Source organism: Corvus hawaiiensis, chromosome 5 (assembly GCF_020740725.1).
Source record: "Corvus hawaiiensis isolate bCorHaw1 chromosome 5, bCorHaw1.pri.cur, whole genome shotgun sequence".
Lineage (NCBI taxonomy): Eukaryota > Metazoa > Chordata > Aves > Passeriformes > Corvidae > Corvus > Corvus hawaiiensis.
In genome coordinates, this window is record NC_063217.1 from 34,126,240 (window position 1) to 34,152,012 (window position 25,773).

Sequence of the window (25,773 nt, forward strand, 5' to 3'; positions counted from 1 at the left end):
TAAAACCCCAACACCCAGGTACTTGAGAAATACTGATCACTATCTGATAATTTTGAAATAATAATAATAATAATAGTAGTAGTAGTAGTAGTAGTAGTAGTAGTAGTAGTAGTAGTAGTAGTTTGGAAGGCTCCACAAGAAAGTGTATGTTTAAAATGTATGTAGGAAGGGGATGAGCCAGAACCAATTATGTTAATACATTAATTATTATACTCAGTAAATCAACATATTGTTATTATACCCAATTTATATTATTACATCCAGAGGGGAAACAAGGGGGAAACAAGTGTCACAAGCAGGTGAGTAAAATGTTTCTCCCGGCAAGACCAAACTGTGCAGAGCTAGAGATCTACAGTGTTTCAGAAGGCTTGAGGCACTTTCAGAATTCAGTCTTTCTAACTACCTATGCAGAAAAGTTTCAAATCTGTTTGCATGCTTAGATTTTAAGATCATGTGTAGATAACAGGTTGCATACATGCAGGTACAGTACAGCATTTGCAAGAACTGGGCCTTGTAAATCAGCAGAAGCTTGGAAACCTAGCAAAATACAATTTTAAGTTAAATAGCAAAAATAATGGTAAGTGTATATATGTATAATTTGACAATACATTAGATTTTGCTATTGTCTGCTAAGAATGATACCTTTAATCTCTTGCTGCATCCAAACATTTATTTGACAAACATAAGCGCAATTTTTTTCATAAATATTACAAAAATTGTGCCTCAAATAAAAATATTGTTGCCATGGGACAAAACTTTAGATAATATATGCAGAAGTTACAGTAGCATCCAGGAGTTCATATTTTGTAGCTATTTACATTAGGGAAAACCTGTCTTAACAGTTAGCATTTTTTTCCTCAGCAAAGTGCTTTCAAAACATTTGCTAATTAAAACCTTTATATCTTTTAGACAGTAAAAGTGCTTTTTCCAACCTGCAACAGCTATGTAACTTATTTTATTAGTGGTTTGGTAATAGAGTCAGATAAACTTTTGATTTAATAATTAGCATTTATAGAGTGCTTTCTGCCTTCAGAGCACTTTGCAAACATTAACTAATTAATTCTTGCAACTAACTCTCCTGTAGTTTGGGGAAACAAGTATATTCATAGACAATTGCCAATTCACCCACTATTTGTTCCTCTCTGTGTTTCTAGGTCATTACTGACAGTGAGTTGGCATACAGTGGTGTTGAGCTCTGTATAAACTTCCACACATACCTTTCTCCATTTGGCTGGGTGATATACAACGTCTTTCTTGAAGGGATAACTTTCCCTAGGGCCTGACAGGTGTCAGCTCCAGAGGCTCGGTACTTATGCCCCTTTTCCTACTACACTGTCAATGCCCTCTTCCCTAGAAAAGAATCCCAGCTGTTTGGCTTTCTTACCCTCTAATTTCAGGGTTATCCCAGCAGCAAAGCTATGAGGTGACAATGTGCTCACCTGGATGATGGCTAAAATCTTTTCACATATCTCACATCTCACTCAGGGGTAGGTTACTCTCTCCTTTATGAGTCCTGCATCTTCTTTCTCATGTTCTCCTGATGGTCCTGCTCTGGAGTAGTCTGCCTTATCACTTCTGCCCTTAGTAAGAGAAGAGTTTCTTCCTTTACTAGATGAGTTGACTTTTGCTTCCAACATTTCTTCTTGTGTACTGGGCAACTGATACTGGCAAGGGTTGGTGCTCTGGTTCAGCTGCAGTGCTTGTCATGGAGGCTGGAGTAGCTGCTGTGCCAGTCACTGGGGTTGGAGTAGCCACGTGCCTGTCAGGGGGCTTGGAGTAGCTGTAGTGCATGTTGCAGGTGTTGGAGTAGCTCTTGTGCATGCTGCAGGGTTTGGAGTAGCTGCAATTCCTGTTGTTTTCTTATCAGATCCAGACACTTTCTCTTCCACTCGTGGGTGCTGAGTAGTGTTGAGCAGGGTTTGGTTGTCGTGGGCCAGTCCCCAGCATGTTGCAGTGATTTGTGTCTCTCTGGAATGGTCAGGGTGATGGCATAATTTTTCCAAACATTTTACGAATTATTCAGTTTTCTCCACTTGTTCAGAAGTGAAGTTCTGAAACACTGCATGTTTGCACTGTCTGAGGTACTTGCTCATACTATCCCCCATACCCTGCCGCTCATTACTGTCCAGCCATGGGGGAGTTCTCTCGGTGATATTCTTAAATAGCTGTTTAAACACGACCTGAAACATTTTCAGGAGTAGGAGACATATCAGCAGGAACACGCTGGTTTGAACATCCTGAGGATATAAAAAATTTTCAAGAGCTGTTTGAACTAGCCTGGAGGAGAAGGGGAAGGTGAAGGAGAAAGGGAAGGTGGAGAAGCAGGGGAAAGTGTCCTCCTTTGTGTTCCCCATAGATTGAATCTCTGAGTTGAAAAGGTAAAGAGTGTCATTATTAATAATTAATAGTTCTGAGATGGCTCCCAGAGTACTGAAATGACGGTAATGCTGAGTACAAATACCAGATTAGTTTCATGGCCAGTAATTTTATCCTATCATAAGCCAGTGTTACAAAGTACAACAAAATTATACCCTTAATCCAGGCCCTGGAGGTGATAAACAGCACAACAGGGATCATACACAGCAAATAAAGTGTTACATAATACAACCCTGAGAACTAGCACAGCAGCTCTGACAGGAAATAAGTCAATATTGTGACCAGCAAGTGTTAAACAATTTCAGAAATGCTTATAACAAATTTGTTTTAACACACTTTTGTCAGATCTGCCATTACATCAACCCTTTGTGTGTTGGATGGGGCGTCATGGTTTAATCAAGCAGGCAACTGAACACCGCACAGACACTTGCTCACCAACCTCCTGCCACAGAGATGGGAGAGAGAACTGGGGGCAGGGGAGGGGAATAAAATTCGTAGGTTGAGATGAAGACAGTTCAATAGGACAGAAAAAGGAGGAGAAATAGTAATAATGATTATGATAATAGTAATAATAGTATACAAAACAAGTGATGAACAGTACAATTGCTCACCTCACCCTGATCAATGTGCAGACAGTTCTTGAGCAGTGGCCACTGTCCAGCTTTCCCCTAGTTTGTATACTGAGCATGATGCCATATCCCTTTGGCCAGTTTGGGTCAGCTGTACCAGCTGTGTGCCCTGCTGGCTTCTTGTCCCCAGCCTGCTCGCTGCTGGGGGTGGGGTGAGAAGCTGAAGATTCCGTGGCTTAGTGTAAACACTGCTTAGCAACAACTAAAACATCCGTGTGTTACCAACATTATTCTCATCCTAAACCAAAACACAGCACTGTACCAGCTAGTAGGAAGAAAATTAACTGTATTCCAGCTGAAACAATTATTCTCTTCATCCTCTTCTCTACTCCAATCACTCAGCTCTTTTTAGTGATTTTGTCTGGGAGGGTTCAGCGAGGTCTGCCGAAGCCGAGCAAAGCAAAGCAAAGTGAGGCAATGCAAAGCAAAGCAAAGCTTTGGATACTGAGGAGGCCCCTCCATCTTCTCTCAACCCAGCATCACAGGCCACTTGCTGGTGGTACGTGCATACTTCAGGAAAACGTGGCAGTTTACACAACAGGTTTGCCCACAGGTGCTGGGCACAGGGTGCGACCATCAGACAAGGAAGAGGCCTCAGCAAGGGGTTGCAGTGGGGCCTCTCCTTGGGGTTCCCAGTCCCTGCACCTCACACAATCAGTGACATCCAACCAAGCAGGCATGTGAGGCCGGGAGCAGGGAGTGGGTGATATGCAGCATTGTCAGGGTGCAGCACTGTACCCGACTGTCAGACTTAGTAGATCTTCCTATATAGTGGTGTTCCTCTGGACTCTCTGACCTCACTAATGAACTCTTCCCACTCTGGTTTACCTGGTATTAGCTCTCCCAGGCCATCACCACAATACGAAGACAAAATCTGAAAAGAAGCAGTATTCTCCTGCTGACAGCTTGCTTTATTTCTGCCTTGAATACCACCTGCTACAAGTATTATTGTAAAAGTGGAATATTGTTTGTTCCCTTTCTTTCCTATGGATTTATTGATTTGTGGCCTACAATAATGCAGGTTTCCTGTTTATTGCATCCCGTGTAGCCACTATGTTATACTGCATTTTACCCATATGATAGATCTGTAGCTCTGTGTATGTTACAAGTGGTATGAGGAGAGTAGAAGCTGCAAGGCAGCTGTGACCTGGCCCTGATGGTATCAGAGGGTAATGAGGAGTCACTTGCAGGTTTTTGACTCATCAAGGCAAGTAAGCTCTCTTGATTCACAGGCTTTAGGAAATTTCCTGAAATTAAGATACTCTTTTTACAGAAAATAAAGGCCATTAATAAAATTTCAAAATTAATGGCTTGCATTCAGTGAAATTTAGAATTCCATCATGTACAAATGTCCAGTTGTTTATAATTTTTTAGTTTTGCTAAATGTTTGGAATTAGTTTGTCAGATTTTGTAAGTATATTATTTTTTGGGTGATGAAATTATGAGCCAGAAATTGATTGTATTACTGCTGTGTATCAATTTCTCATCAACATTTAAAAAATCCAAGAAACTTCAGGATGCTTTTAATAGCTCAACCAAGTTTTCATATATCCTGTGTCTTTGAGCAAGAAAAACAGAGCGAAACAGCAACAGAGAGATATCTGCTAAGGCACACTTTATCATTACATTCAGATAAACAGTACAATTAAATAATGTAGGAGGTTTGTAAAGGTTAGAGAATTAGGGGCTAAGAACCCCTTGGTGATCGGCTGTTTGTTAAGTATTGAAGAGTAACTTTTTGTGATTCTGTTTCTGTAAGCTGAGCCTGTCAAGTGGAGAATACTAGGAAACAGAGCAGTGCTGTGTTTTGTAATTGATGTGCCAAGCCTATTTCTCTATGGAAATGAACAGATTTTTTTTTAATTTGCTATTTTATTGTATTTATAATTAGCCGTCTGGAAAAAAAAAGTTCTCTTTTAGCATCTGCAGTGATGCATTGATTCTTTCATTACAGCAAATACACATGACCCCCGGTGTTCAACTGTAAACAATAATAGTTACTGGCTTCATTAGGAAGCCAGCAGATGGCTTATAAGTTCTCATGGTAGCATTTATCCATTTGAGGCTTGCAGTGTGCAAATGTTTGTGTTTTAAACAGGATGAAACAATGTAAAAGGGACTCTGTGCTTTGTTTTTATTAGTAGCAATTCATTTGTTTTGCAGATTTGAATCCAAGTATTTGAGTGCACTGTCAATATTTCCTGGCTGCAGGTAAAATGCTCTCTGGGCCTTACCTCTGCCTCTGTGCCATTTTCTGTACCAGAAGAAATGAGGCTAAGTACCACTTCCAGAGCTTTGACAGAGATGTATTTTTCTTAGCAGGACTCATGTTATAGACCCAACCATGTTTCCTTTCCCCTTCTCCTTTCCCTTTCCTTTCCTTTCCTCTTCCCTTCCCTTTTCCCTTTCCCTTCACCAGTGGTGCTCCCTTTTATCAGAGAGGCCGTACTGCCCATAGTTTACGCTACACAGACTGGGGATCTGACCATGACAATCATTAGTGCCCTTTTGTCATTCCAAAACATTTACAGGGCCAAATTTTTGTGCACAGATTTGGAATACCTGATGAATAACAGCTCATTTACTGTCATCACCAGTCTGGTGCCCAGAGTGTGATGAACTTCAGGGAGCTGCCCAGATAGGCTGCAGGCAGTTGCAATGATTGTCAAACATAACTGCCACATTTATTATCTCAATAGCCAGAGCTATCTAAAGACCAGTTAATGTTCAATAACATTTAGTAGAGCACAATAGCACTTTTAAAGCAAAGCAGTGCGTGAGACTTTGATGGCTTTTCCTGTACTGCAAATACAGCTCAGACTCTCATTCCTCTTTTCACATACTCAGTTTTGTTGTTAGCTGGAATCAAGCTACATTGTCAAGATGTAGAAGCAGGGGTCTTATATTAAATATGGTGTTAAATACCTTCAGTTCTCTTTGAAAGCACAGACGTGGTGGTGCAAACTCCCTCAAAGAGTTGCACCACTGCGTTACAACTGGATCTGCACATGGAGAAGCCAATAATTACTTCATAATTTGTGTTCATTCAGTATTGGCTGCTCATGGTTTCTTCACATAAGCGTTTGACCATTGGTTTTTACAATATAAAAGTAGAAACCAGCCATTTGTTTTAGAAAGGACAATCAAAAGTAGAAATTTTTTATAGGAAATACCTTATTTTGAGGGTTTAAATGAATCCGACTGCCTGGGTCTCATGTTTCCTTTCTGTACAATAAGAGCATGAGTATCAAGTAGGGAAATTCAAGTAAGCAATGATCTAGTGAATCTTTAGGGTTTCATATTGTATTTTCATTATATTCAGTTTTAAAATTTAAAATTACTTTTGTTTGGAGTGACATCTATATATCCTGGAAGAGGTGTTGGAATTTTGCTTTCAGAGCATGTATTTTCATTTTTTATCCTGTTCTGTTTTATTAAAAATAGTATTTGCATAAAAACTTCCTTTCTTCTAAGCACATCTGCTCTTGCTTCTTCCTCACCTGAAGATCTAACCCTTTGCATCTGACATCTTCAATGAAGAATAAGCAGCAGGAGCTGATGAGCTTTCAAGAAGTAAAGATCCTATTTTCATGCAAATGTACTAGTAATTAAAATCGATGGGAGAAAAGAAAAAGGCAACTCAATATGCAGTACCTTCAAATTTAGTTTGAAGTATAATAGTTTTAAACTTTTCCATAAGAACACCCAGATTCTTTAAGTGGTTTCATTTTGAGAACAGTAATAATTGTCATTCAGATTAATGGGTTAGTTTTTCTAATCAAAAGACACCTTTAAAATAAGTTTAGGGGTAATACTAAGAAGTTTTAAAGGTTGGGGTTTTTTTTTCCCTGTGGTTTGAAATAAAGTTAGTTAAATTCCTAAGTAAACTGAAATTGCATTCAAGCCTGTGGGTGAAGTATGGCTGTACTTAAACATTCAGCCTAAGGCCTGCTACAATCCCAACATGACTTCCACTACAGAAAGTATGTCAAGCTGTATCTTCAGCATTTACTGTTGTGTCATTAACCATCTCACTTTCCTGAAGGAAGCAGTTTATTGAAAAACAAAGACTGTTTTTTATTAAGTTTTACCATTCCTTTCAATCACTTCAAATCTTACAAAATCAAGAAGGAGAAGATACTTTGTGGTAGTAATGCATTCCGTAATTCTATCCTTTTAAAATTACTGCAGGAATTCAGAGAGAATTAACTTTCGCCTCAGAGAGACAACTTACACCGCTTCTCTTCTCTTCTAACATTTGAGATCTTGAGCATTCTCTATTCTCATGACATGAGCACAATTCCCAATAAAATAAAGCCATTGCCTAAACATTGAACCTAGTTCCATTCATCTTTGAAGCTCTAAGGCTGCAAATTTGGAATGCATAAACAACTTTTGCCATTTTATCTTATGCTATTTAAATTCCTTACTCTGTATGTAGAACTAGTCACAGTTCCCAGGAGATATGTGTGTCTTTATTGATTAGAAGTAAGTTTATTTCTGGTGGGTTTGGAAAGACTGGGCATAATATATATATATATATATATATATATACTTATATACATATATATATACTTTTTTTTTTTTTTATAGCTACATAATTTAGATCACATAGAATAAAGAATTGAAGTATCGATGATTTATTGATTAAGGCTTATGTTTGGATGATGTGGTACAGGAGCTAATAAATAATGTAAGACCACCGTATAGACCATAGCTGATGACCATTTACTTATAAATGAGCTACCAGTAAGTACATTTAATATATTAATTCTTTTCAATATAATAACAGATAGCAAAGAACTCACAGTAAGTCCTTTTTTTTTAATAGTACAGTGGTGAGATTGCTTCCATTTCTGCTTCTACCCTCATTTCATTTTCACAGCTTCATTCACTACATGCCTATTAAATTTATTATTATATTTCTTCCAACTTACTAGAAAGACATAGAAAATTTCTGGACATTTTGAAAGCTCCATAAAAGAAACAATCAAATGGAAAATTGTCAAGAACAGGATCCCAAGAAACTATTCTCAAATGTATTGGGCCTATTTGTATTCATCATTGTACTCACCAAGAGTAGGAATAATACCACTGATGCCAGTTGTGCTAACTGCAGATTGCTCTATTTTGCATATTCTGCCAAAAATGGTTATTAGTATTACAAAATGAGCATTCAAAAGTTAGAAGCTGACAATATTATGAAAAGAAGTGTTAGGAGATTGCTTTAAGGAGGAATAGTAGGGATAATTTGCATCTTAATGTGTGGATACAAAATCTGGAAATCTACTGAAGGTGGATACCTGAAAGTCTTTGAGGAAAAATTCTTTATGAAAATATTAGATATGAAGTATAGAGCTAAGATTCATCAGAGCATTTGACAGCATCTTTATATTAGCATCACCCAGTAAGATGCTGAAAATATCTAAGATGTGTTAAGAATTAAGCACAAACAGCCACAAGCTATTTCAAGAGAATCATAAAATAAAACTACGAGCACTGTCTATGCTCACTTAGATAGGTTTAATAACATAGAGGAGCTAAAAAAGTCCAACACAGAATGGGTGAGCATGGCAGAGATTAGTTCATCCCCTTGCTGTGAGAATGATTTGGATGGGACAAGGAGAATGTTTATTTTCTTCTCAGTACCTTGATCTCCAGCAAAAAAACCTGTCGGGAAGGATCCCCCACAATCACTGCTTTCAATCCAATTTTCTCCATAGGCATCTGACATCAGTAGCAAGACACTGCTCTATGTAGTGAAGGTTAGAACTCACTGTGAAAAAAAGACCTATTCTATTCTATTCTATTCTATTCTATTCTATTAATTTTCTTATGTCACGCTTAGTATCTTGGTATTTGAATTCTTTCAATAGTGGTGTATCATTTAACCTCTGTCCTAAAAATACTGGGGAAACACGTATGCATCATTTTGGTTTGTGTCATTGAGGAAGGGTCTGTTTTATGGTGTAGCTGGTCTTGCAGATGAAGCAGAAGGCAGTGACCATGTGTGATTGTCTTTCCTTTCTGCAAAAATTAATTCTATTTTTATTTCTTTTCCCTATCTCTGTCCCTCTAGAATTTTGTCTGTCATACAGGTAGATTTTATTCTGATAGAGGCTGGCAATAAAGCAACTCTTTCAAGTCATAACCTCACATTATTCATCCTCTAGATTTCAGTTAGCTTAACCTGAGGCTGCAGAATACTGGGATCTCAGATCTTCAGATTTCAAATCAATGAAAAAGCAGTATGAGGAGTGCAGAATGAGTTTTATGTGACCAGAATTTACTCTGATTTTCAGAAGATGAGAAACAGGCTAGAGCATCTGGAAAGGTGCAGGTCTCGCTGTGCTTTGCTGTAATCTAGGTAACTGAAGTAAGAATAACAAAGCAAGACCATTATCTACAACAAAGAGAACTGCCTGAGAGCAAGCATTAGTCCCAGATGCAAAGATATAAGAATCCACAAACCATCCATAGCTATGGACTGAGCTGGTCACTTACTGCTTATTATGTTCAGAGTAGTGCCTCTGTGAGCTCTTCATGTAGCATCACTTATTTCTTTGCTTCAGCTTCAGCCAAATGTTTATTTGGAAGCTGTTGTCAAAAGAATAAGCTATCTTGATTCTAATGAGTATGGTTATATGTGAAGTGTACTTTACACTTGGTGTTGCCTTATCTTCACAGAATCACGGAATCGTTTGGGTTGGAAGGGACCTCTAGAGATCATCTGGTCTGATCCCCCTGCCAAGGCAGGGTGACCTCTGGAGCAGGTTATACAGGAAAATGTCCAGGTGGGTTGAATGTCTCCAGAGAAGGAGACTCCACAACCTCCCTGGGCAGTCTGTTTCAGTGCTCTGCTACCCTCAGTGTAATTAAGTTCTTCCTCCTGTTGAGGTGGAACTTTGTGTGTTTTAGTTTATGACCATCTTGTCTAACTCTTTCTTCTTTTGCATTTGGAAATTGAAAAGGCAGGTGGGAGACAAAACCTCCATGTGATTTATGTAAATCAAGGATTTGGTAGCAATAGCACTGCTTCCAGTCACTGTTCTTGAGTACACACCTTGAGGGTGAGGGGAGAATTCACACTGCAGTACACAAAGTGCGGGGGTATACACACCAATGATGAGTTTAGCATATACTGCACTGGTTAGAGACTACAGCAACAAGGAACATCACTTGATGCTTAATACATACACTTTTGAAATACAGTGCACGAAATCCCTCTTTATTCCCAGAAATACCACAGCAGTCTTCCAACAAGGGCTGTCCTCTACCTCTGTTCCTCTTTCTGATTTTTTGACAATAACTGGAAAATTCTCAGAGTAAAATTCATTTTGCAATTCCATCAATCTGATGCATCTGCTGGAATAATTACCAGTTCACTGCATAGACAAACAAGTAAACTGATGGAAAGAAGTGTTAATCTTTGTGTTCCTGAAACAAACTAATATTGTAGTTTTCAGTTCTTGCCACGCTCCTTTGTACTATGAGTCTGGATTTAGCATTCTCCATCTTCTGTACATTGTTTTTGTCCTTTCTAGCTGCTGCCAGATATTGAATGACTAATGGTATTTTACATTCTTACCAAATAGTTTGAACATAATTTAATATAACCATATATCTAATTACCTGATGTTGTAAACTTTTTATTGAACACCACTAGGTCTTTGACACGCTCAGTACAACCCATAATTTAGGGTAGAATCTCTGTTATTTTTTTAACATTCTTACTTTTAACATACTTACTTTTATACATTATAAATTTTCACTTTTATAGCATATGCATACCCACCTTTTTTTCTCCACTGAATTTGAACTATATTATCCTCATTTCTGTTCATGATCAGCTGTTACCTGTATTCCTCACACATCAATTTGCGCACCTTGAAGCTCTGTCAGTTGTCCAGTGTTTTAGTGTGATGAAGATGTGGATCTAATGTAAGCTTTCTGCATTTGTCATCTTCCTTTCATGTTTTTGGCCATTCTTTGACTTTGAAAGCAAGCCAGTTTGTTGTCCAGTTGACAATTACTTTCTTACCTTCTTACCTTATTCATTAATAATCTATTTGGTACTGGATTAAAAGCTTCCTTGGAATCCAAGTTAACAATATATGCTTCTATACTTTTGTCTGCTTTTGTTGTCATTTTCCCAAAGAAAAAAAGCTAGTTTGTATGCATGATTTCCATTTTGGTAATCTTCACACCAAAATATTAAATATTCTATTTGTGTGGAAGATCTGGGCAGTTTACCAAAATAGAAGTGTTCCTCTTGTATTTTTAGATACCTGTCATAGTGCCATAAGCAATATTTAACATTTTACAGACAGTACAAAAAGCAATGTGTTTGGTACTGTACCCAATGTAAAAATATGTTTTCACATAACAGAAATGAACTACAGCCTAATAGAGAACAAAGTAGATTCCATCAGGAAATATTTTAACATGTCCTGAAACATATATTTGGTGCACAAAAATCTGCCAGCCAAGCTTTTACATCAGTTACAGTTTCAAAGAGTACCCTGGGGTGTGACTCTGTTGCAATGTGAAAACAACAAAAGAAATAGGAGTCTGCAAAAATGTCACAAACACATGAAATCTAAAAAGTACCCATTAAATTTTATGGAAGAAGAATTACTGTTCCAACCTATTAGGCTGTTATATATTTAAAACTGGAATTCCTTTAAAAAGTCTTGTCACTGAAACCCCAATGAATTCCACAGTGATTCATGGTGAAAAGAAGTCTGATTTGAGACTTTTGCCATATGCTGTTTTTTACTTCACTGAAAATTTTGTGGGGATGTTAACGGTAATATAGAACTTGATTAGCAGCAGAATTTTTTCTTTGCATACCTTGTATTTCTGTTCTTTGTGATTTTTTTAGTGGATACAGATTTTAAATAATGACAAAAATTAGAGGAAAATGTAAGCATCTTCACTGTTGACTTCCTGAAATCCAAAAAACAAAGCCTCAGTTTGTGACTCTCCATGAAGAGAAAGTTGTGTTCTATATGCAAAGCATAGTCCCATAAACTTGACCACTACAGCCAGCTGCACAAGTTGGTAGAGCCTTAGAAGACTGATTCTCCAGCCATTCATGTGACTTAATGATTTTACAACACTGACTGATGGGTCCTAACATTGCTTCTGGAGGGTTTCTGGCCCCTGGACATTGTCCATCGTGACAGTTGATCTCTTGGAGCATGCAAGCCCAAAGCCCCTTGAACCATTACCAGATGGAGTTGTAACTGGGGGCCAAATAGTGAAGTGACAGAGCTGGCATCTCCCTCTACATAATCTTGGACCAGCAGATATCCCTTCTGGCATATTCTCTTTCACTCCCTTCAAAGAGGAAACATAGTTTGTATTGTATGTTTAGGGACTTCGCTGGTCTCTGGGACTGCAGCAGTTCTTCACAATGAACCTTTGTCCCACTAACCATTAATTGTATGGTATCACCAGCACAAACTGTCATCTCATTATTGGCTCTCATTTTAAATTGATTTATAAATGTACTGGAAAACATAGACAGACCACTGCAAATCTCCACTTTTGACCTCTTTCACTACGAATACTGACCATTTACTCTGATGCTCTCCCTTTTATCTTTTAACCATCCATGCAGTAAGGCTCCCTTTTTAAGTTGTTATTGTTTAGAGAGATGCAGGGTCCTTTAGCCTAATGTTGTTACTAAGGAACCTCTTAAGGCCTGCCCTTTACTCCCAGGGGGTTCCAGTTCTTACTCTCAGTCCCCCCATCCCTGTCAGGATTGTATGAAACAAACTTTAATCATAGCCTAGCCAGAGCTCAGGTTCAAAGAGTGGACCTGGAAGTGGTTTATGGTTAGGCTTGATGATCTTAAAGGTATTTTCTTACCTAAATATTTCTACGATTCTATGAATCCACAAAGAGCAATATAGCAGATATTGCTTCTGAGATATATATATATATAATAACTTATGATAGGTCTTTTTTTTCCCAGACATTTTCTTCCACATTGAATCAAGACGCACACTCTTTTCAACCACCTTTTCTGAACTTTGTCAAAGGCTAACACTGAGCTTAGGCTGAAGCCTCCTAGCATGCTTAAGGCCCCTTGAATAATGCTCTCCCTGGGAATCTCCTGGACACCTGTCCTGCATTTCCTTGGAGTCCCTTTTCTACCCTCAGCCTCATCACCCTCTGTAAGTTTTCTAGTTTTTCAAACCTTAACCCTAGACCTTATGACTAGCCTTAGCCTGAGGCTGGATTCATGCTACTTTCAAATCCTATGTGCTAAAGGGATCATGCCTTAAAATAAGAGGTACAAATGTAGTGCTAATCCTGTTAATGTTTTAATAATCTAATGGTACAATTCACTCCATTAATGCAGAAAAAAACCGTTAACAATACAGCTAAACTTGTTCCTATAAACTTTATTTTTCCTACTCAGTTTCTGTGGTGCAGTGCTCACCTTCTGCATGTCCCAATGGGTCCTAAGGTTGACAACTTCCATCTTCCTTAAAAAGATTGCTTCAGAAATGGACATGTCATTGGCCTCCTGTGTCCTTTGATGGAAAGATGTTGATGTTCACAGTAGGAGTCTCTTTCCTCTCTGATTTGCGATCTGCTTGGGTTTTCTTACAGCAGTTTGCATCCTTCTCATTGGTAAAGTCCGAAATTTTCCCCACAGCCCCTTTCAATGTAAAAAGCCACAGTTACAATGGGATAGTTATGCTTTTACCATATAAAGTATACACAGACTGTGGTCAACCCATGTAGGTAATATCCTCTTGACCACTAGATGATTGTCACATACACACAAAAGAAAACCCCGAATTAAAATCAGCTCATGTCAAGACAAGCACAGACAGCTCCTGAAACCCTGCACTATCATGTCACTGTGGAGTGTCTGGCCTTTTACTTGTATTGACAAAATCCTATTTACTAAGCTACATCTGAAAGCACTGAAAATAACAACACAGTGAATAGTGTCTCATTTTACCAGTAAGAGGCCTTTGCTTTTCTGGGCCTTTTTCTTTATTAGAGAACAAGAGTCACACTCTTTGGAATAATTTTTCCTTAGTCTTGCCCCAAGGCCTATGTCAGACCAGGCTGAACTTGCTTAGGATGCCCTCACATAATGTGCTCCCTGTAAACCAGCACCCCCAAGTCCTGTCTTGGTGGTCTTTTTCTTTTCTACCTTCAGTCTTACCACCCTTGTAGACATTTGGGTTTAGAAAACCCTAATTCTAACCTGAACTCATGTCTTTTGGAAATCAATATCATCACACCCATATAATCCACGTCCTTTTTGGCTCCTTTGAAAAACTTTTATTAGAATTGTAAAGCAGTATCTTCCTCAACAGAATGCTAACTCTTTTCAAATAAATCAGATCTAGCCAGGTATGTCCTGATTCTGTTTCTTATCAAAGCTTCTAGTAATTTGCCCTGTACACATCAGACTTAGAGTCCTACTATTTCCAGATTTTCCCTGGAACCTTTTTAAAAAAATCGATTTCGCATCTGCTGCCTTCCAGAAGCAAAGCAATTTTAAGCAATAGGTTAAACCCTGCAGTGAGTAATTCAGCTCTTTTGTCCTTGACTTCCTTCAGAAATTTGGAGTGTATACTATATACTCCTGGTGATTTTCACTTTATCTGTTTATTCCGTAATCTCTTCAATTTCAGACTGCTCTTCAGATGAGTTCCCTGCCAAGAAGGGTTCTGGGTTTGGAATCTTCCCAGTTCCTTCCACAACGAACACCAATGCAAAGGGTTCACTTAGCTTGTCTGCAATGACCTTGACTTCTCTGAGTACTCTTTTATGCCCTGAAAACAAACTAGCCTTACAGTTTCTGGCAAATTTCCTGCTCCTGATGTGTTTTGTAGTGAAAAGGATTATTAGTTTTGATTCCTTTGTTAGATATTCTTCAGGTGCTTTTTGGTCTGTCTTATTATGTTTTCACATTTAACCTTGCAGAGTTTGTAACTCTTTCTTCTTGTGCCATTTGAACATGACTTCAGCATTTTCTAAGATAGATTTTTGCTTCTAACAGCCTTACTTACCCTGCTGGTTAGTTACACCAGCTTCCTTTGCCCTTTCTGAAGTCTTTCTTAAGAGAAAGTATGTACTTTGACTATGGTATCATTAAATAGGTTCCTTGGTGCCTGTACAGAGTTGAGACTCTGAGCTGCTCTTCTCTTCGTTTTAACAAACTTCCTCTTTCTTACTTTGTTACTCCTTTTGAATTAAAACAGAGCTGTAGGGAAGAAGTGCCTGGATGTAAGCCCTTAGCTGTTCCTTGACCATGATCTAATCTAGATGATTTGAAGGAGATTCCTGGCAGGGTTCCCTTCCTCCGAGCTGGGTCTGTAGAGAACAAAGAAATTAAAATGTGGGAAGATATGGGGCAATATGTGCTGGCTGTTCTAGGACTTTTTGTGTGCTTACTTGCCCTTGCTTTTTTCCCCTAGTCTTACGGATATTTAATTCATGCAGCTGCCCTGCGCTTCCCTCCCTTGTAGCACTATTGGTTTCAGTGAACAATTGTCCCTATTTGTACTTTTTGTGGCACTCTTACTGGCATCGCATCTGGAATGACAATTGTAATGAAAGTGATGCTATGCGCTGTCAGGTAATAGGTATGCTTTGAGCTTCCCTGCTAAAGCACCAGGGACAACTCTTCATGCTACGTGTTCAGTGACCCAGATGTGTCACGAGTGTGGCACACACAGGGCTGGCGGAACCAAAGGGAACAGCTCAGTGTCAAGGCCCCTGTGCAGAAGTAATCACGTGGTTGCAGTGAGACTGAGCAGAAGGAAAGTGTAGGGTTCTTCTCTCGTCAGCCTCATATAAGGGAGCACAAGCCTTGGGTAACTCAGCTGCCAGTCAGGCTCATAGGAAGATCCATTGCTCAGGGTGATGACCTGCTTGTCCAGATGCACCATACCTTTGGGTACAGGGAACTGACTGCCTGTTCTGTACCATATCTGTACCATGGCTAAGACACTGCAATTCCGGCATGAAAAAATCAACAACTTTTCAAATAATGAGCTGTAAAAATAGTAACAGGCAGGGGTTCTTCTCACTTCCTTTCCATGGCACTTCTTAAGACTTTGTTCTAAGTTTTTTAAACACTCATATTTCTCTGCAAACCAATTCAGAAACCTTTGGAAGACCTTAGCAAAAGATGAAAATACTTCAGCCAAAAGGTGAAATCCAAAAGTTAGAACTTTTCTCTGTGCCCTGGCACTTTCCAAGTGATGGAAACCAGTGAGAAAATTGAAAGCTGGGGTCCTGACTACCATTTTAATTAAAAAAATATTGTCAAATGTTAAAATAAACTTGTAGGATTAACCCATTCTGACATATTCTAAATTTGGGATCAAAGAGATAAGCTCGTCACAGTGAGCTCCCACAGAAGTTGGGGAGATAAAATTCCTGAGGCTTTGATCAGCTTTGGCTCATCCTGAGCTGTCATTCAGTGGTTTATATCGCTGGAATATATAGTCATGGTTACAGTATGTTCCTCCTTTAGTATGCACAGATCTCTGCTCTGCAGAAAGTAAAGTATTTTAAGCTCTTTTGTAAGATCAAGATTAAGATCTTGCATAGCATAGATAGTGGGTTTTATTTATTTATTCTCTAGCAGAGAGGCACCACTGTTACGGGCAGGATTTCTTCTCTATTGGTTCACTGGCTGTATCCCACTTCCTGCACTATCCATTTTGAGCTATAGCTATCTTACTTATTTTTGTTCTGTGCATTAGTATTTGCCAGCGGGTGGTCATGAGTACAACAGAAATTCTGTGCAAGCATCTGGTACTTCTGACAAGGTTTTCTTGGTCCTGCTGCTGTTGAATTATCAGGAGAATAGAGCAGAAAAACATTTTTAGAAAGCTATGTTTGATGCCAAGTGAAAACAAAGACTACCTCTATCAAGAAACCTTTCTTTCCTGGGTACCTGATGCACTAAAACTAGCTAGATATAAATGGTTTATTAATATTTTTTCAGCTTCAGGCTTTGAGAATAAAAGCATTATCTCTTACAGACCGTAGTAGTTCTCATACAATCCGCAGCTCATTTCAGCAGCTATCACCTTTCATTTGTCAGCTCAGAAAAATTGACAAACTCAATCCAATGTCTGTTATTGACTGCAAAAGCTGCTATTTTCCTGGTAATTATCTTAGTTCATGCCACAAGTCTGAATTTAAGTGCATAATTCAAATTCTTTTGAAGTTATATGAGTGTTAGCTGTTTCATTCCTCTGTGTCATGCTTGACAAATTTGGGTCTTATTTAACATTTCTAATTATTTTTTTTTATCTTCAAGGAAATTATTCTTGTCAAGTCATTCCATTAAAACATAGTTTTGGAGCTAGAATTTACTCATGGAAACATATTGTTGTCTTTGCATAAGCAAAATTTATGAGTTGAGCTCCTTTCCCCAATAGATTAAAATTTGACTTTGTTTCCATTGTGATTTTAGAGGCTTTCAGATTCACTTAGTTCACTTTCAAAAAGTCGTTAAAATTCACTTTTTATCTACAAAACCTAGAAAAAATGTGGGGGCTTTGTAAATGAAAACTCATATTTTCAGACTAAGATTTATTGGCTCCACCTTTTGGAAAACCATGAGCTATCAGAAGCTTTGGAACAAAATAATCAGAAGTAGTAATTATGAAAGCACCATGGAGGAAGAGCTTTGATAAACAAATAGTATAATAGTAACTGAGGGGACAGAGGAAATTCATGTTTGATAAATTGCACTTTGAAGTTTATCTGGAGTTGCGTTTCTTCACAAAATTGAGGGCACTATTACTTTTTTACAAAAATTGATGATTTTCTAAATTTGGAATCAATTCGGAAGAATATGGCCAGAGAGGCTGCTCTGTCATTAAAAGACTGAAAAAGACTGCTTTTTAATTATGAAAAATCTAGAAAGATAGCATTCTAAACATGCTAAACAGTAGCCACACCATAAGGTGAACTTTATTTGGATAAAAAAAGAATTTTAATTCTAGATTGATCTTGAAATGTAGGCTTGTAAACTGTAGAAGTGTTCAAACAGTCCAGAAAATGAGTGAGGTAAATGACATGATGAAAAATAAGGGAAAGGTCAGCTTGGACTAGGACAGATCATAAGACTGCAAAAAACTGTGTTAATATAGTATGTATTTATGTTAATATAATATATATAATATGTAATGGTCAATTTTAACCTAGTGATAACAAACTTTTCTTTATATTTAAATAAAGTTTTGAAAAGACAGGATAACTTAATAAATTTTTTACTTCGCCTCTGTAGGTGACATATGACTGTAATTGTAAATGGTTGGGTATCAATATTGTTTGCTTGACGGATAAGAGGTTGAACACTATAAAGGGCAATAACCTGAAATGGGGTTATAGTTCCAGACAATTTTTTTCAGCTGATTTCTACAAATAGGAAATACCACAGACTACACAAATCTGAGACTCCAGCAATCTACTGCCTGCCCACTGAAATATGTGTAAACACTGTATGGAATACATTAATGAAATAAAACATCTGTGGGTGTAGTTTCTGCTCATGCTTAAGGCAATTTATGTTTGTTTTATATCTTGAATTGTGAGAGTTTGAGTCCCTCATACTAGTATTGAGTTCCTTTAATAATATCTAACCTTGCTATTCTTATTATTCATGTAACAGCATAATTTTTTTTTAAGTTCTGTATAGGTCTTGCCTCTTAAGACATCTTTCAGACATGAGTTTACAGGCTAATTATGTATCAAAATTTTTTTTTATCATTATTATATGTATAATTTTTTTGTTTCTCTGTGTCTTACATTATAAAAAGAGGTAAATAAAGATAAATATTTTACCCAGTCAAAAAACATTATATATGTCTGCTACGGTAGTATGTCCTCATATCTCCATTTTTCCTCTAACATGGAAGCATCTTATTGCCTTTGCTGCTCCTCCGTATTGTTTCACCTTCTGTTGTATTCCTTCAAATCCTGCTAACACAGTATTAAAGAGATGCTGATGGAAATGTCTCATATTGCAGTGTTTCAGAATAGAACAAAAAGCAAAGATATTTTGTTTTTAATAATGTTCAGAGAATATGAATTTCACCATATGTTTTGGCCAACAAATCTAATTCTTGGTATTCTTCTCAGGACTGGATTTATGTGCAATTGTCCACTAGAGTGCAGGCTGAGACCAACAAACTCATTTTGTTCGTGTCATAAACTGACTTTGAACCCAGGTGCCTTAATGTACATTGTTAGTACATTAAAGCACTGCACCTTCCAGCTTCAGCTCTGAGTATATATACTGCTATCAAATTTGATGGATATAGCTTGTGAAGCTTAGTGACCTAGGGTGGTGATAATAAAGTATTCTGGAACCTGGATAATATTTTATTCTGTCACTATGGTTTTTTTGCTCTGGTGACATCAACTAATTTGTAGTGCTTTGTAGGAAATTTCTGTATCCAGCTTTTTAGCCGGAGTCTCTGTTTCCTTACACTGCTCTTACTCCTTTCTGTCAGAATGAATTTCTTTCAGAGACAAAATATTGCTCAGTATTGATCCCAGTGTGCTAGGTAATTTCAGGTTCTTGTACTGTAGATCAGCTGAAGTGCTGTTCAAAATATTGAAGAATTTTCTAACACAAAATGCACAAATAAATTGACCCATATAATATCTCCCAACAAGAATCCTCTGTTGTCTAATCCTTTAAAAGACCATTAAAGTCAATTTAGCAGACTTTGCATAAAAACATTTTTATTCTAAAAAGTTGTCCTAATAAGAGTAGCCAGTTTTCACAAAGTTCATAAAATTCTTGGGATTTTTGACCTGTTTCTTATTTTTGCCTGTGTAGAACATTCATCTTCTGTGGAAAAATGCTCACCCTAGAGGACATATATACCAGCAGAGTGATTTGGAGTTCTTCTTAATATCCCTATAGAACCTATTGAAGTTTTTGTAGAAGTAATAGGGAGTTTTTTAGTTTACTTTCCTGTAAAGGAGGAATATCACATATCTGTTCCCTTTTGCTTCCTCAGTTTTGAAAAAAATAAGGCACATCTGTTATTTAATTTTTTTATCTCCCTAGGCTGCTGTGAAGGCTGACTTCAAAAGACAGTTTTTCTTCAGTACTTTGAACCCTAAAAACATTCTGTTGTATTCTGAGAAATAAGAATTGGATAAATCTAACTAATGTCTGTCTTCCCTTTCCACAGTCTATAGCCCATCCACTTTCAAATTCCTTAATGATCCCTGCTTCAAAAATCACATCCTGCTCTTTGCCTTCTTTACCTAATCGTCTCTTTTGTATAGCACAAAGCTGCTGTGGCTCCATGCTAGAGCTCCTCATTTACCATATGCTGTCTTTGCCATCTAAGTCAATGTCTTCCTAATGTGGATATGTTTTTATTTATAATAAAAAGTTTTAAAGTTTTAAAATTACAATGGCATAAAAAATATGGATACAAACTGAAAGATAAAAAAATAATCTTAGTAGTAGCAAGTGCTCAGCTTGGGCTATTTCAGTCTGAACAAATCATGTTTGTCTGATGTAGACAACTAAAAGCAGAATCTCATAATAGGAAAGTGCCAGGAAATGTTGAAAAGGAATCATGCTGTCAACTCTGCTTACGAAATAAATTAGGTTTACTAATGGTTATATTTCCCCTCATATCTACAGAGGGAGAACAGAGTTCCTGTTCTTCCAAGTTAGGATGTCAAATGTATTTCCTGACAGCTCCAGCTCGCTTTTCATTATTGATAAGTTAGAGCAGTGTGGCTGTTAGCTGCTCTCGTGTAATTAGTTCAATGAGTTTAGGAAACAGCCAGAATGTAAAAGAGATGAAAAGAAGTCACATATAGAATGATAGTGGCACCTGAGCTCCCTCTGCCCTGATGCCAATCTAACACTCAGGATGTTACAAAATGAAGGCATCGTGCCTTGTGTCTCACAGTTCTCTTGGTGTTAAGTCCTAGAGACAGAGCAGTTATCCTCCTACTGATGGAGGAAAATACCTTTGATGCTAATTTGGGGAATTGGGCATATTGGCAATTTGAAAGGCAAGTAGGTTGAAGGGATTTCATCATGCTGACGTGAGATACAGGACAAGCCCAGAGTGAGTAGAACAGTTCATTTTGGGTTTTTTTTTTAACTTAGTTTAATTTTGCTAGTGTATCTGAGAATCCTGAGATATTGTCTTCCCCCCCCCCCCCCCAATCCACAGGTTAGCTGAAAGGGTCATTCATCTCTTATCACAGAATGGATTTAGCACATTTACTTAAAACCTTCAATGCTAAATCCCATATAAAGATGTAAGAAAATGATTCTATATAGCAGGTCTTGTATGAAGATTAACACACTGTAATAATGAAATCTAAAGATACAGTTAAGATAAATGACAGGAAATTATACATAAAAATAGGAAAATTCTCTATAGAGGAAATCTAAAGCTTATCATAAACAAAAAAAATTTGAGAGGAACAAGAAGCTTGAACAGAAATTCCACTGAGGTTAAAAAAGACAAGCATAAGTGGAATTTGTAGCAGGAGAAGAAAAGGAAAGACTACTAACAGCAAACTAGTTTGCCCAGATACGAAAGGATATGTGTATTTGATCTAATTTGTATGGAAAAGTAAAGATTTCTGTCTTCAGAATGTGTCTTCTGTAATGATTACAGATAACGTTATTTTCCAGTTGGAGTTTTTGCAAGTTGATGCACTGCAAGAGATTTTTGGGACTTAGGGAAAATTCATGGATGTAGTATGAAAAGCTACTACATCATCACAGGAAAATTTTGCCAAATCAGAAGGGGTGGAAATAGAAGATAATCTTCTTAGATATTAAAAATAGCCTTGAAATATAAGGGGAAGGTAACAGAAGAAATAGAAAGCTGTGAAGTATGTAGGCAGCTGCTGAGTCCAGAAGCAGCATGCCAAGAAAGTGAAATTTTATACTGAAAGCAGAAAATAAATTTCTCACTTCTAACTAGGGAATATCTGTGATCATCACTATTATGGGTGGACAAAGAAGGTAATTCATGTTTTGGAAGGAATCACTAGGATTGCCAGAAGACTTGAAGTCTGAGACTTTGTGTCTCAGTTTACTTTCCAAAGGACAACTTAGCAAGAATATCTGTGATTTCCGTTTCTGGATGGAGATAGGAAAAAAGATCACATCCAATATCTTCCATTTTTCTAGCACCCATCTTTGTCCTGTTGTCCTGGTTTTAGCTGAGATAAAGTTACACTTTTTTCCTAGTAGCTGGTACAGTGCTGTGTTTTGGATTCGGTATGAAATTGTATGAGATTGCATAAAAAGGGGAATCTGGATGCAAGGACAGGTATGAATGGAAAAGGAATTTCAAAAGTAGAAGGCTGGTCAGAGACAGATACAAACATTAGGAAAAAACAGAGAAAACATCAGCAAATAACACGCAACATACAGATAGAGCAAATCTAGCTGGAGAATATACTGATGCCAAAGAAAGAATGAGGTGTTCAAGGTACTGCAAAGACAGTATCTACCTAAACTAGAACCATCAGTATGAATAAAACAAGAAAACAGTCAAAATTAGGAAGTCACCATATGTCCATAAAATTTTTATGTGAGATGAAAAATAGTGTACTTCTAAAAATTGATCAGAAGACTGTTTAAAGAGTATTATTTATATACTAATTTCTGACCCTGGTCAGAATAATGTGGAAAAATTCTGGATTTAGGGAATTTTGCAGAATTTTGTCTGGAAGATTGAGAATGTGATACTCAAAATAGTATCTCACTTAGACAGGAAGGAAGAAAACTTAAGTCTAGCACTAGACTCTAGTTTTCAAGAAACAGATGTTATAGAAAGGTAACATAATAAACAAGCCGTCAAAATCTAAGAATAGAGAAGAGTAATGATTTCCTATTGGGCCATGAAAAGCAGAGAAATACCTTAATATTGGCTTTATTGATCCTGACAGATACTCACCATACACAAGAATCTCTTGCATTCAGTGTTTACAAATCTGTAAAAAGGTAGGCATCTAAACACAGATTTCAGTGTCCTGAGTTTTGGCACCTGAATTTGAAAATACTGAACTTGCAACAGGCTTCCATCTGCACCATAATTACCATGATATCACCCTATTTGGTTTTAATCAAAGGCTGGTAACAAGTTGCATTTCTTACCATCTTTATTAATAAGTAGTTCCAAAATTCTATAATATGAAGAGTTACATGCTAAAGTTAAAAATCATATAATAATTCTGACACATATCTAAAATATGCTTCCTATATAAAATGCTACAATGTAAAAATCTAACAGTTTATTGCAGCCTCTTAATGGGCTGGTTTGCTAACAAGCTTCTGCAGCTAACCCTGTTTAGGTCTTCTGCAAAGGGGTTCCAAAATAGGACTTTGTTCACAGTGCAAACCTGACATTGCAACAAATATTATTTGAGCAGTGAGGAAGCCATAACTTCAAATTCTTTATTAGATTATAAATAGAAATTCAGAACTGCAGCATATACCAGAAAGTGCATTTGTATTTAATATGTTCCTCAGACTGTAAGCAAGTATAGATGGAAATGTTTAACACAGGTAGAAATTCCTATTTGTAAAAAATATTTAGAAGATGAGTCTTTCCTAAAAAATAATGTTGTCTAGATATGAAAATTATTCTGTCTATGAGCAATTACTTCTCTGTAAGACAGAGAAGATATAAAGGCATACTGTCATATTTATTTGTTTGTCTTTCTCTTCAAACCTAGTAATTAGTTCCTGAAAAATTAATTCTCTTAGAGAAAAAGACAACAGCTCATTAGCAATTTCTTTTTACTTTTCCCTTAAGTTTTGAGAGTGATTTCAGGGTGGACTACCAAATTGCATGCTCCATATTCTGGCAAATAGCAAACATTATTCTCTGAGCAACAACTTATACATATGGTGCATTTGGGGAGAGATGTTGCTTGCCAGCAAAGTTAAAAGAGTCTGTTGGCAAGAAGCAAGAAAGTGGGGAGTGGGGTCTGTAACCTGGGGGTTCCCCAAACTCAACTTCATTTCCTATTATCAAAATTGACAAAAGGTAGATGTGAATGTTTCATAAGAAGTAAGCTAAAAATATAAGCAACTTGACAGATGGTTATATATTTAGCTTGTCTTTCAAACTTGTATCACTTTTCGTTAATAAGAGCATCTAAAGTATTTGCAATCAGCTCAGATTGTTTATTGACATCTATCCAGCAAAGTCATGATAGTCCACGCTCAGGACCTTGTTAGGAAATGAGACACAAACAAAAATAACTTGTGAAAGATTACCTGAGATACTCGAGGCTTTTTGACATACATCCTCCTTCTATGGAACAAGAGAGGAACGTGCAAGGACAGGACTAGGGTGTCAGATATGAATTTAAAAGAAATTCGGCCTATTTGAATGCACAACTGTCTTAACGGGTTTTGAGTTAGAGCCCTCTAGTTCTGTCACAGAGAATGGTTCTGAGGCAGATGAAAGGTTCAAATAAGCTTCTAGATCTCAGAGTTAATGGAGAGGAGGATGCAGACAGCTGATCCAGGGTAGCTGCTGCTTTTGCAAAGCAGGCAGATACCAAAGAAATCTTATGGAACCTGCCAGGCAGCATGACTTTGCCCCACACCTGCAGTAAGTCAAGTTACCTACCCTCAGCACAACCCTGTGTTTAGAACACAGGATCCTGGCCCAAATCTTACCTAGTCCAGGTGTACCTTTCTTCCCATATGTGCTTGAAGAAAGAGGCTGTTATGTCAGTACAGTAGTACACCGTCAGAAGAACAGTCACAACTTGGCCACGAGAGAATTTTCCAGTATAGTTCTTTGAAAACCTAGGGGAAATAAAAATGTAGCAAGGTTTCCAGAAGAAGTGTCATTTAGCAACATTATAGGAGTCTACTAACTAAAATTCCACCAAAAGTTTCCCTCCTCAGGCCATATATCACTGCTGTATTATAAGTAGTAGTAGTAGATGTTATGGTTTATCCTCAGAATCCTAATTATGAAAAATAACAAATTTGGCATGGGTAATTGTAGTGTTAGGATTTTAATTCATACTTTAAGAGTGCAGAAACAGATATACAGATAGTAGAAAACTTTTTGAACTGAATTATGCTATTTTATCCTGATAATTGAGTGCTCTTTAACTCTCTTTGTGATCAACCATAGTCAGGCCTTTCATTTCACCTTCAGGCTTATGCTTTCCTGAGTGATGCTACTTTCATTAAATTTGTTTTCTTTTTCTTGCATTTAAATAGTTCCTTTTTGTTCATTAACAAACCATACATGAGCATTTGTTGTCCATATGAAATTATGCCAGTAGAAGTCTTGCAAACTGAAATAGCTATATGTTTTCCCACTCTGAGGGCTGGAAAATTTGTCAGTTGAAGTATAACAGGTTGCTTTTGCCAAGTTTTCTGGTTACAGCTGAATAGGAATATCTGTGAAATTAAGTAACATTTTCATATTTGATGGTTTGTCAGTTGTTTTAAAAAAAGCTAACTGATACAGCAATCCTAGTATGAAAACATATTAGCAATGTGTTCCTCTGTGTTGATCACTGAAGGACCTCTCTGTTTTGGCATAGCTTCAAGAATAACTATGAGCATGGCAGGTTCCTTGGCTTAGCCATCTTCTTGCACACATTGGTGTAGTAAGGTGCCCACTTGTGCAATTTGCTGTGCATATAGTCAGTGAGGGGGAACTATAAAGACAGCTTCTGAGATAGGACTGCTGTGTACCCGGTTTCCCAAAAATGTCCTGTTTTT

At 37.4% G+C, this 25,773-nt stretch overlaps 1 protein-coding gene across 4 annotated transcripts in view; it reads left to right on the top strand.

Annotated features, from left to right (window-relative positions):
• Positions 1 to 25,773, top strand: part of DCTD (dCMP deaminase) — a 65,707-nt gene that overhangs the window by 19,823 nt on the left and 20,111 nt on the right. The window lies entirely within an intron of this gene.